A 14,232-nucleotide genomic window follows, 5' to 3' on the forward strand; every position below is an offset into this window, starting at 1 on the left:
TCAAGGAGGGAAGACACAAGCATGAAAGCTCAACTAGTTACGACAACCTTGCCTGATAACAAACCTGTGGAAACCGGTTCTGAGCATGTAGCAAAGGATGAAAAACAGCCTAGATCACTCACTATCTCTGATCACACAGCCATGCGAAGAATTGGCTGACTATAGATAAGCTTAGGACTGTAATTGGGAGATAGCCCACCTGTATATTCTATATAACCTGTGTGTTACTTATGATTAGGGTCCCTCACAACTAGGCTGGGGTGCTGCATGCACATTGCAGTGTGCTAGTTTTGGCTGGGATAGAGTTAATTTTCTTCATAGTAGCTAGTATGGGGCTATGTTTTGGATTTGTGCTAAAAACAGTGTTCATAATACAGGGATGTTTTTGTTACTGCTGAGCAGTGCTTACACAGAGTCAAGGCCTTTTCTGCTTCTCACACCATTCCACCAGCGAGTAGGCTGGGGGTGCACAAGAAGTTGGGAGGGAACACAGCTGGGACAGCTGACCCCCAACTGCCCAAAGGGATATTCCAGACCATATGACATCATGCTCAGCATATAAAGCTGGGGGAAGAAGAAGGAAGGGGGGACATTATGGCGTTTGTCTTCCCAAGTAACCGTTATGCGTGATGGAGCCCTGCTTTCCTGGAGATGGCTGAACACCTGCTTGCAGATGGGAAGTAGTGAATGACTTCCTTGTTTTGCTTTGCTTGCATGTGTGGCTTTTGCTTTACCTATTAAACTGTCTTTATCTCAGCCCACGAGTTTTCTCACTTTTACTCTTCTGATTCTCTCCCCCATCCCACTGTGAGGGAGGTGAGCGAGCATCTGCATGGTGCTTAGTTGTGCCGGCTGGGGTTAAACCACAACAAGCGGTAAAGAATTTCCCTTTGTAATTCTATACTTAAGGGTGTCTGCATCTCCTTCCTTGGTCAGCAATAAAGAATCCCACAACGATTTTGGCACCCCAGAAGGGAATTCGCTGACTCACTTGAAACCACCAGCTGCTATGATCCCCTGAGAGTCAACGGTCTGCTGATGGCAAAAGGTGAGTTCACCTGGGGAACTTGAGTGTAGGGGGTAGCAGTTGAACAGTTCTTTTTTTTTGCGGTGAGGAGGTGAGAGTTTATAATAATGGGGACAGGACACAGAATGGTGAAAGGGACACTTTTAGGTGAATTGCTAACAAATTGGTTGAAAATAGATGGAACCCGGGGGTTATCTAAGAAAAGGGCACTGGAACTGTGTCAGAATACGTAGCCCGCATTGACCACCCTTGGAACTGCAAGCCAACGGTGACCTGAGGTGGGCAGTTTTGATTATGATAGGCTGCGTTTTTTGCAGCTCAAATTGGATGAATAGTTCCCAGAGCAAATACATTGTTGGTATGTTTGGAATAATTATGTCTGGCAATGGAAACTTCCCCCTCTGAAAGGAAACCAATCTCGATGTGAGAGTGTGAGGAGGAAGGAGCCTCAGAGATTAAATGTTATAAACTGTCTGCAACCCCCATTCCCCATCACTCTGGGCTGCTCAGGGAGAGGAGGAGGTAGAAAAGCCGGGAGTGAAGCTGAGCCTGGGAAGAAGGGAGGGGCGGGGGGAAGGTGTTTTTAGATTTGTTCTTATTTCTCATTATCCTGCTCTGTTACAACTAATTGACAGTAAATTAATTTCCCCAAGTCAAGTCTGTTTTGTCTGTGACAGTAATTGGTAAGTAATCTCCCTGCCCTTATCTCGACCCATGGGCTTTTCATCATATTTTCTCCCTGTCCTGTTGATGGAGAGTGATAGATCAGCTTGGTGGGCACCTTGCAGCCAGCCAAGGTCAACCCACCACAGACATCCCTGGCAAATAGCCAATACTTGGATACATGTCAATATTAACTTTTGGCCTATTAGCTTAAGTTACATTTTACAAAAATATTAGAACACTCTTCTACTGCACTTAATGATTGTGCTAGAAATAACACAGCTCAAAAAAAAGTTCCTATCAAGTCTGAAGTGGATGGTTAAATCCAGATAATAGTCAGTGATAAAAGCACTATTTAAAAATATCCTTCCAACTGTTTTGGGGATTTTTTTATTTATTTTTTTTTAATAAGCAAGCAGGTGGGAGAGGAGAGTGAACCTTAAGGCTTGTGGTTTGGGTCTGTTGGGGATTTTTGGCATTTTCAGTAAGTTACATCACTTCAAAACAAGGATCTAGATATATCAACAGCTCTAAGGGTTTACTCAGACTGAACATGAACCAGAATTTCTAGAAATAATTTTAACCACCATTTAACTGATGTTTAACTGATTTGTTCCACCCAACCAAAACCTCAATGCATGAATGTGCCACCTTCATTTTGCCTACAATACTAAGCGACAGGCATTACAGGACTTTTAGTTCACGTCCGAGAAATATAGCAAAGCAACAGCTAGTGGCTTTAGTGCCTGACATTCAAGTTTGCACAGTACACTTGCAGTATTTGCTTAGTGTGGTTTTATGCATAGTTCAACATGTACAAGTTTTCTCCTGTGTTGGAGAGGATGAGTTACTACTTGCCTAAGAGTCAGAGGAGATAAACTGCACTGCTGAATCTGTTCCTGGTTGCAGCAATCCTCCAACAAAAGACAAGAGTTTTCCATGTGGCTCAGAAAGTGTCCAATGTTTCATCACCATCTGAAAAGTACTGCAAATAGATACTCCAACCTGCTGTGAGACCAACTTGCTAGTAAAAAACAACAGTGCAGTCTGCTAGCCACAGGAAGCATGTTGAGAGGGTATTCATAAAAAGGTTTTTTTTTTAAAAAAAGCACACATGGCTGTCTGAAGCAACCAAAGCCATCTGTGATGGCAGGGTGCATGCCCATCAACTTATGTCTTTGTCTTCTAGATCACTTATCTCCAACCCTATCATGCACCTTAGTCATAGTATCATACTTGAATATTTCAGTCTCTTACCATATGTCTTGCTTTAAACTCCTGCATTTTGATGTGCCTTGCCAGTTAAGGTGTTTCCTGTTATAATTATAACTAGAATGTGAAATAGTCTCACGGACTGTGATGCTGAACACTGGTGCTTGCTAATTCTTTGCCAATGCCTTTATCACTTGAGCTTCAAAGTCAGTACTATAACCTTTATATGAGTCAGTCTCTAGAAAGACCTGACACAAGCTTTTCTAGTCTGTTATATGAAAGCACAATGTTTGTTAGGCATCAACAGAAAACTGGAAATGAAGTCATTAGATTCCATTCTTGAATTTAGGACGATAGCAAAACATACCTGGATACAAGGAACTAGCTATTCACAAGAGCAGGATATCTTGTTTGATAAGACAGAGGGATATAAAAGAAGAAATCCAGTTGGGTAGTAACACTGATTGTAGAAGGAGAAAAAGCAGGATATTGTCTATTGATTGCCACACAGAACTGGCAATAAAGCCAAAGAAGGGCATAAAAGCATAAGCTGCTACCAATGAGTGTTAATCTGAATTTACAGTTTCCGCATTATCAGCCCAGGAAACTGTCCTTTGGGGTTCATGGTATTCTGGTAGTCTTTGCTATTAGCCGTCTTCCCCACAAGAGGGGATCCACCTTTAAAAAAGACAACTCAATCGCCAGCTTTTCCTGTCTTAGAACAATCCTCTGCTTATGAATGAAATCACAAATGATGTGTGAAGCTAAAGGTCCGTATGTAAGCATCCAAAGGGAAAGAGCAACCACAGACATCTCAGCATGATGCCTGCCTCAATACAGCATTAATTTCTAAATGTAACAGTTCAACTTAATTATTTACTGAAAGCTCAAGAATCTTAACAACTCCTCTCTCAGCCCTCCTTGATTCTGAAGATGCCTTTCCCTACACTTTTAAAAACACCACTTGGATGAAACTAGAGACACTTAGTTTGACTCCATATGGGGGGGGGGGGGGGGTGTCTTTTCCCAGAAAAATTTAGATTATGATAACAAATGTCAGTTGTGCCACCTGCACAGAGACTACATCACTTTTCAACATGGGTTTTAAGATCCAAACTAGATCCACATAATGGATTGACTCCCTACCCCATTACAAATATCGGCAGGGTAGACAGACTGCCAACACCCTGCCCCCGACCGACATTGGCAGCAGCATAGGCAGGTTGCTGCCCACATTATCCATGTAAGGTATGATTCTCTCAAATCACTCTGCCATTGGTGGAGCCAAGGGGCAGCACAACTCTCACACGCATTCAAAAGGCATTTGCACAGTTGGCTGCTGCTGCCAAATGACCTGGACACCAAGTGTCCCTGTCAGTCCACCGGAGCCATGGCATCGCTTGTGATCCTGTGTTTGCTATTGGTGAGTCACCATATGGGCGTGTTGTTGCTCATCTTTCCTACTGCCTCAATAAAGCTTTGTTTTAGAACACTTTGTCAGACTCCATTAGTATTTGGACCACATTACTGGCATCACAAACAGGATAAGAGTCTCTGACAACTACTGGAAGCTTTAGGAAAGGAGCAAGTTTGGAGCTCCCCCCAATGGGAGGAGGATTGGGTCCAAGATAATTGAACAGATCCCCAGGCTATGAGGGATGAATTTGAACTGTGGCGTAAGGCCAGTCATTGCAAACAAGGAAAGGGCAAGGGAGCCTTAATCGGCCTCCTGAGTTGTGCCCTTAACGTTGTCCAAACTGAAGTTACTAGGCTGCACGGTGCCCTCAAACAGGCAGGAGAAGCTAAGCAAGGGGCCAAGAGGGATGAGCATAAGTTAGCCTCCTTGGCTCAGCAGGCTCTTGAGGCCTGGAGAGATCATCCCAGTACAATGGCCCAAGTTAGGGCCACTATCTACCAGGACAATAAGGATGATAATTTGGACAGGGACATTTTTGGCCTCAGACCAGACCCTGACCCCCTTCCCAACCTTAGGGGGAAAGGCTGGGTGGAGTGGCTCAGGAGTCTCTGGCACACTGGGGCAGCTCTAATTTATCTTAGTGAAGGGGACCATGGGCATGGGAGCTCTGCACACCCTGGCTGCAGGGGTGGATGCCATGGCAATGGCTTCTGTGTCCAGTGGTCAGATACTGTATTGGTTTTGTGTGGCAAGGTTTTGGTAGCGGGGGGGGGGGGGGGAGGGTTACAGGGGTGGCTTCTGTAAGAAGCTGCTGGAAGCTTCCTCTGTGTTCAAGAGAGAGAGAGCCCACACCAGCCGGCGCTAAGACGGACCCACCGCCGGCCAAGGCCGAGCCAATCAGTGATAGTGGTAACGCCTCTGTGATAACATTTTTAAGAAGGAAAAAAAAAAAGTTGGGACAGGGAGAAACAGCCGCCAGAGTGAGGAGTGAGAACATGTAAGAGAAACAAGCCTGCGGACACCAAGGTCAGTGAAGAAGGAGGGGGAGGAGATGCTCCAGGCGCCGGAGCGAAGATTCCCCTGCAGCCCGTGGTGAAGACCCTGGTGAGGCAGGCTGTCCCCCTGCAGTCCATGGAGGTCCACGGTGGAGCAGATATCCACCTGCAGCCCATGGAGGATCCCATGTGGAGCAGGTAGGTTCCCAAAGGAGGCAGTGACCCTGTGGGAACCCCGCGCTGGAGCAGGTTCCTGGCAGGACCTGCGGCTCTGTGGAGAGAGGAGCCCACGGAGCAGGTTTTCTGGCAGGACTTGTGACCCCATGGGGGACTCCCGCTGGAGCAGTGTGCTCCTGAAGGACTGCATACCATGGAATGGACCCATGCCGGAGCAGTTCGTGAAGAACTGCAGCCTGTGGGAAGGACCCACGTTGGAGGAGTTTGTGGAGGACTGTCTCCCGCGGGTGGGACCCCACGCTGGAGCAGGGGAAGAGTGTGATGAGCCCTCACCCTGAGGAGGTGAAGTGGCAGAAAATAACGTGTGATGACCATAAACCCCATCCCTGTCCCCCTGTGCCACTGGGGGGGGGTTGGTGGAGAAATCCGGGCGTGAAGTTGTGCCCAGGAAGAAGGGAGGGGTGGTGGGAAGGTGTTCTGAGATTTCATTTTATTTCTCATTACCTTGCTCTGGTTGATTTGTAATAAATTGAGTTAATTTTCCCAAATTGAGTCTGTTTTGCCCGTGACGGTAATTAGTGAATGATCCCTCCTGTCCTTATCTCGACCCGCAAGCTTTTTGTTATATTTTTCTCTCCCCTGTCCAGCTGAGGATGGGGGAGTGATAGAACGGCTTTGGTGGGCACCTGGTGTTCAGCCAGGGTCAACCCATCTCAGATACAGAGGAATCCTCACCTGGGCAGAGGACAGGGCACCTCCACCAGCCAGACAGAGAGGGATTGTCTCAAGTAGCTCCTGCTGGAAACTGGGTTTACCCCTCCCAACAAATTAATAAATTGCTGAATAATATTTTGTTACAGCTTTTGAATGGCCATCATCAGATGGCCCACCCACCCCTTGCAGTGCCTCCTGGTATGCCAGTGTTAACCCCTTAGCACCCCTCCAAGGCGCTGCTGTATAACTGGTAGGCAGGCGTCCACTGCCAGATGGATATCTTCCTCCTAGCCCTGTTTTCTGGCACACCCTTTTTGTTTACTCCATGTCTTAGCCCCAATTAGAAGTTGTCATGAATGACTGGCTCGCAGACACCATTGTTGTGGACACTGGGGCCCAAATCTCGATGTTAGATGCACAGACCACTGTCGGGGGATGCAACAAGTCTACGGAATTCCTGACAGTTCGAGAACAGCGCGACCTTGAGCAGCTTGTAGTATATCCTTGAGAAGTCTGGAAAGATCCGAGAAGACCAGTACGAAAACAAGATAGTGATAAAAAGAACCGTCCTGACAAACTCACCAATCATGAATTATTAGTTACTAACTAAGCCAATCATATACTAACACATACTCTGAAGAAGGGGATAAAAAGGTGTGTTAGAACAATAAAGTAGCCATTTTGCGTGATCTATTACTTGTCGTGTCCGTCTCTACCGCGACAAATGGTGACCCCGATGCGCCTGAGCGAACAGATCATCTAACGGCGATAAATCCAGCACTAGAGAGAAGTATACCAGCGGCAACGAGAGCTGCGAAAGAGTATACCGGCAGCGAGAAAAGCTGCGGAGACGGAGCCCGGTGAAGCTGAGAGCAGTGGAATCTGCCTGGTCCGGACCTGAGCCTAGACACCTAATAAGGTGAGCCACCGGGGACTAAACTGTTAGAATGGGGCAGAAATTAACAAAAGAAAAGGAGACGATTTTGTCTACCTGGAAAGCCCTGTTAAAAAGAAAAGGGGTTAAAACCCCAGAACAAAGCCTGAAACGGATTTTAATACGGTGTAAGGTGCAAGGCTTTACAGCCACAACAGTTACTGCATTCAGTGTGGATGCATGGCAAACAGTGGGCTGGAAAATGTATGATGAGATCTCTAAAGGACAGAAAGAGCTCTGTAAGTTGGCGATCGTATGGCGTCTATTACGTGAGACCCTGAAGGAATGGAAAGCAGAATGTGATGCGAAAGATCAGCAAAAGAAAGATGAGAAATCAGAAAATGTTATCAATGAAAAAGTTTCTGCTCAAGTAACAGCTGCGGCCGATGCTGCAATATCAGCAGTTGCGGGCAGAAAACCCCTCATGAGCAAAATCAGATCATACCCTTATTCACCTCCTCCTCCTACGCCATTAATTACTTTACCGGGCGATGAGGGGCCCTCCTCACCTACTGGTGCGGCGGCAGAAGGGGTGACTCCATCAGCCCCCCCCAAAGAGAAAAATGTGGCGATTAACACTGAGCTGGAAAGCCAGGGCTGTAACGAAAGCCAGGGCCGTACCGAAAGTGAGGGCCGAAAGGATGGTGAGACTCAAACCGAATGTGAGGGCCGCACGGAAAATGAGAGCAAAAATGAAGCTGAGGCAGAAAAATCTCTAATTGACGCTATGTGATCCCTGCAACTCGCAGATAAAACCATACCAAAAGAACCCCTGCCATGGACTCTCCCTCCGTCCACAGTAACTGTGGCCCTGAGATCCCCTGATCAATTTTGGGAGGGAGTTAGAAGATATGCTGCCGACTCCGGCAACTGGGATCTAGTAGAACGCCTCAGCCCGTGCTCTCTAACACCTGCATTTCTAAAGCCTCTAGATAACGCAGCAGAGGCTCCTGGTACATTTCCTGTTTTCAAAGCTACTGCAGGCACAAACCGGCACGATGAGCACAATCCCATAGGCTGGAGAGTAGTGCAGGATTTGCAGAATAAAGTACAAAAATTTGGAATCAATTCTCCTGAGGTAATGCAACTTATTCGTATAATTAGCACAGATCTGCTGTGTCCATATGACATTATGCACCTTGCGCAAGTGCTGTTTCAGCCCGTACAATTGCAAGTATTTCAATCCACCTGGAGGCAGATGGCATGCGCGGCGGCGCTGCATAATTCACGACTGCCACAGGGTGACCCGAGATTAGGCCTTGGAGAGGATGCTTTGCTTGGTGAAGGGCAGTATAGTAACCCTCAGCTACAGGCTACATGGCCTCCGCTGGCTCTCGAACAAGCACGAAATATAGGCCTTATGGCAATAAAGCGAACCATGGATATGGCAGCTCTGAAGCAAAAATACATCACTATCCGCCAAGGCCCCACAGAACCCTTTTTACAATTTGTAGAAAAAATATCTGCTGCCCTGGAAAAACAGGTAGAAGATGCGGTCTTAAGACAAATGCTATGCAAACAGTTGGTAAAAGATAATGCTAATGAGGACTGTCAAAAGATCATACAGGCTCTGCCAGGAGATCCTTCTGTCCCTGACATGGTAGCTGCATGTTCTAAAGTTGGGACGCTGGCACGCACAGTGACCACCATAGCCAATGCTATGAGAAATTCTGGAAAGTGCTCTGGGTGTGGCAGCGAAGGGCACATCACGGTAACTTCTCCACACAAAACATCACCAGGTAAACAACCAGTGCACCACTCACTGGAGATTACTTGCAAGAAATGTGGGAAATTAGGACACTTTGCAGAACAGTGTCATTCCAAATTTCATGCTAATGGACAGCCGCTACAGGAAAACCACAAAATGAGTGTGAGAGGGCGCGCAAGGAGAACAAATCCCCTGCCGACAGCCGGCCAATTCCTCTCTGCGAACAATTGTCAGCTGCAACAGCTGGCTCAGCAGGGCTGGATGTATCCACCACCGACACAGTAACTCTAGTCACGAAAGACATTGTTAAGGTCCCTCTTAATGCAAGGGGTCCTATAGGACGGGGACTGAGTGCATTGCTACCGGGAAGATCAGGTAGCACGTTGAATGGAATAATCGTGCATGTGGGAGTTATTGATGCTGCTTTAACAGGTCAAATTTGCGCAATGATTTCAACCCCCTATCCACCAGTAACAATCCCTAAAGGTACTCGTATTGCTCAACATGTTCCCTTTTTGAGCTCTGTTTCGAAAGCAGAACAGCAACTGCGATGCGATGGAAGCTTCGGCTCTACAGGACCCCCTCAGGTCTGCTGGTCCCAGACTGTCTCATCATCCCGACCACAAATGACGTGCACCGTGTCGAATCATGGAAAAATGCCAAATACAGTAAGGCTTGCAGGGCTCCTGGACACCGGAGCCGATGCTACTATTATAGCCGATTATTTGTGGCCGTCCACCTGGCCAACAGAGGAGGCTGGTATGGGAGTAGTGGGGCTGGGAGGATTCACACGTGCAAAGATAGCAGCCACTCCAGTTCCGATTGCCAATCCTGAGGGCCAACAAGCAGTTATTAAACCATATGTGATGGCAGCTCTCCTCAGTTTATGGGGGAGGGATTGCTTGTCGCAGTGGGGGGTGAGAATTATCACGGATTTTTAACGGGGGCCACTGTGCTGCAGGGTGTTAAACAACCCACGCTTGTTCTAACCTGGTGTCCTGGGTTCAGCTGGGATAGAGTTAATTTTTACAGGAACCTGGGAGGTGGGGGCATAGCCGGGGCAGCTGACCTGAACTAGCCAAGGAGCTATTCCATACCATGTGACATCCTGCCCAGTATATAAATGGGGAGCGGGCCGGGGGGTGGTCTCTGTTTTCGGTGGGGGAAGTGGCGGAGCGTCGGGTCCCGGGTGGTGAGCAGTTGCACTGTGCATCACTCTTTTTGTATACTTTTTTTTCATTAGTGCAGTTGTTGTTGTTGTTGTAATCTCTTTGTGTTTGTCCCAGTAAACTGCCTTTATCTCAACCCTCGAGGTTCCAGTTTCTTTTTCTTTTTTTTCTCTCCTCCGTCTCCTCCCCATCCCACCGGAGGGGGGCGGAGGAGTGAGCGAGCGGCTGCGTGGTCCTTTGTTACCGGCCGGGTTGAAACCACGACACCTGGTTAACGACTAACCTTGTGTGGGTGGATCAGTGGCCCCTACCAATTGAAAGATTAAAGGCCCTGCAAGAATTGGTAGCAGAACAACTAGCTGCCGGACACATTGAACCATCTCACAGTCTGTGGAATGCTCCAGTGTTTGTGAAAAAAAAAAAAGAAAAAAAAAAAGAAATCAGGAAAATGGCGATTTTTGCATGACCTGTGGCAAGTCATTGCTGTCATGGCCATGATGGGGGCTCTGCAACCAGGCATGCCTTCACCTGCCATGATCCCTCAAGATTGGGAACTCATTGTCATGGACCTTAAGGGTTGTTTTTTTTTACAATTCCACTAGCTTCCCAATAAAAAAAAAAAAAAAAAAAAATTAAAAAATTTTTGCATTCTCTGTGCCTTCTATCAATCATGCAGAACCAGCAAAAAGATATCAATGGAGAGTTCTGCCACAGAACATGAAAAATTCACCAACCACTTGTCAATCCTTTGTTGCACAAGCTCTGTCACCTGTACGGGAAAAATTCCCTACTAGTTATAGTTATCACTATATGGATGACATTCTGTTAGCGTCAGACAACAAGGAGCAGTTGAATGGCATGAACAATTTGGCCACGAATTTGCTACAACAATATGAGTTAGTTATTGCCCCTGAAAAAGAGCAAAAAATAGCACCCTGGAAATATTTGGGAATGACAATTACAAATAAGCAGGTTGTGCCCCAACCTGTGAAACTTAACCCTGCAGTTAAGACGCTCAGTGATGTACAGAAATTAATGGGATCCTTGAATTGGATCAGGCCCTATCTTGGACTGACCAATTCGCAGTTACAACCTCTATTAGACTTATTAAAAAATTCCAATGATCCAACAGAACCCAGAATATTGAATAAGGAAGTGTTAAATGTAATTCACAGGGTGGAACAATGTATACACAAGAAATTTGTTTCTCAAATTGATCTGTCTCAATTGGTACAATTCTTTGTACTAATTGACAAAGCTGTGCCATTTGGTGCTTTGGTGCAGTGGAATTCTGAGTGGGATGACCCATTACATATTTTAGAATGGATGTTTTTGTCATTTCTGGCCACGAAAAACTGCTCCTGGCTTGTTTGAACTTATTGTTGATGTAATCATAAAAGCCAGAAAACGATGTGTAGAACTAACAGGACGTGATCCAGCTACTATTGTTTTACCTGTTCAAAATTGGTACTTTCAATGGTATCTGGCAAACAATTACAAGCTGCAAGTGGCTATGGCGGGTTTTCAAGGACAGATCTCGTATCATCTACCGTCACACCCGCTCCTGAAATTTGCTCGAGAAATACCATTTGGTCAGAAAAACTTAAGCCAGCCGGAACCTGTGAAAGGCCCTACTGTCTTCACAGATGGTTCTGGAAAAACAGGTAAAGCAGCAGTAGTATGGTATGAAAACAACAACTGGAACAGCAAAGTAGCGTATCAAAATGGTTCTCCACAAATAGTAGAGCTGCGTGCACATGGCACACTGAAGCAGCAGCTTCAAAAACAAAAAGGGGGAATGATTGGGGAACCACCACAGGCATGTTTAGATAACGTGGTTTATGTTCTTAGCTTTCTCTATTATGGGGATAATTCTTCTCTACCTCCCTTTTTCAACACTTCTCTTTTTTCAACACAGAATTTACAAAGAGGCATCAAAGTACACATTAAAGATTTAGTTACTGGTCAGTGGAGTGGACCATGTGAGCTGTTAACCTGGGGGCGAGGTTATGCTTGTGTTTCTACAGATACAGGCCCACAATGGACTCCCGCTTGATTTGAATGACCATCATCATCTGGAACATCCCAGAGGGTGCGGCAATATTAATACCACCTCAACCAAAAACTAAGTGTAGGTCACCTTGACCAATATAACAGGTCAAGATTCTCTGTGCATTGCAACCGCATCACAAAGTCCATGAACCAATAGAGAGGATGACTATGACTCATGCAGCGCGCCTGGCCAGCGAGCACATGCGTCATAGGTTGCAAATGAGGCGGATTTTTGGCACCCGCTGGCCACGTGTGCTGAAATCCGTTCCTCTACAAATGTATAAATACCGGATTTTCCGAAGAGCATCGGACTGGTGTACGGCAAGGCCATCGTTGCCTCCGTGGGGACGCCCGCATAAAGCCGGCACCTACCGATTGCTGGGCTGAATTTGCGGAGCAAGACAGCACGAGAATGTACAGATGGTTCATCTACCTCACAGTCCTCGGATGGACGTAGGCATGGATACCACCGCAAACCAAAGAAAACATCTGGATGACCCTGGCTGACGTGACTGGACAAGATTTCTTATACCTTAGTACAACAACACCAAGCTATCCCTTTTTCACAGGTTTAATAGGGGGTTACACTGACATCGACAAAGTTTAAGAACTTATTGATGGAGACCCCTGTGCAGCAGGTCATGGACTCAATGGATGGGAATGCCTGGTTTTCACGGATCGAGCATTAACCCTCATTGCCACCCCAGGAATCACAAATTCTGGGGTCCCTGAATACAGACTGGTGTAGTATTATCAGATTTACTGCTAGACATTGATAGTGTCAGACAAGCTACGCTATAAAATAGAGCTGCAATTGATTTCTTGCTTTTAGCACAAGGACAAAGATATTTGAGGGTTGGGGATTGTCTGGATGGTTGATATCTCTGCTCAAGACTGTGGGGGTAGTGATCTTGATTGTGATAACTATGCTTCTAATGTTGCCCTGTCTTTTCAGCCTTCTGCAAAGGGCCCTGCAGAGGGCAGCCGGGATGATATTTTTAGCACAAATACAAAAAGGGGGAATTGTCGGGGGATGCAACAAGTCTACGGAATTCCTGACAGTTCGAGAACAGCGCGACCTTGAGCAGCTTGTAGTATATCCTTGAGAAGTCTGGAAAGATCCGAGAAGACCAGTACGAAAACAAGATAGTGATAAGAAGAACCGTCCTGACAAACTCACCAATCATGAATTGTTAGTTACTAAGCCAATCATATACTAACACATACTCTGAAGAAGGGGATAAAAAGGTGTGTTAGAACAATAAAGTAGCCATTTTGCGTGATCTATTACTTGTCGTGTCCGTCTCTACCGCGACAGACCACCCCTTCAGGCTGTCCTAGAAGTGATTTTGTATTTCAGGAAGTGATAATGTCCATGAGAAGCCCAGAGCCACCAACTCAGCCTGGCTACTGGACTCATCTGTGTACTGGTTTTGGCTAGGATAGAGTTAATTTTCTTCTTAGTAGCATGTATGGTGCTATGTTTTGGATTTGTAATGAAAACAGTGTTGATAACACACTGATGTTTTAGCTATTCCTGAACAGTACTTGCACAGCATCAAAGCATCTCACCCTGCTTCTCACACTGCCCCACCAGCAAGTAGGCTGGGGTTGGGGGGGCTGTAAGAGACTGTGTTGGACTATGTTTGTCTCAACATTGCTGACCATTTGCTAGCCTCAGCATCCTGTTGCTGTGGGGGAGTACGTGCTGAAGGCCCTGAAGAAACCACCATATTCGCCTGAAGCTAGCAGTCTCTGTGGAAATGGCTGGACTCTTCAGAAAAACTGCGTACTCCTCCCTCGAAAAAGGAACTGAAAGAAACTGCAAGGGATTGAAAATCAGCGCTTGGAACTGGGACTTTGTCATCGTCTGTCTGCTGGAACCTGGAACTTGGACCTCCATCACCTGCACCGAGACCGAGCCAATGGGACGTTGCTGGCTTCGTGGTGGTGGTAACTAGTCTTGCTGCATCTCTTCTGTTCTCTTGCTTAGGCCTGCCTCTTTTTCCTTTCTTCTTCCCTCTGTCCTGTCGCTATTATCAGTTGTTATAGGAAATAAAACTTGTAAGGTTGTACGGCATCTGACCTCGTTTGTGTCTTAATCTTGCTCTTGGGATCGTTTAAGAACCCTCCCCTATATTGGATTGGGACATTTTTTAAATTG

Source organism: Accipiter gentilis, chromosome W (genome assembly GCF_929443795.1).
Source record: "Accipiter gentilis chromosome W, bAccGen1.1, whole genome shotgun sequence".
NCBI lineage: Eukaryota > Metazoa > Chordata > Aves > Accipitriformes > Accipitridae > Astur > Astur gentilis.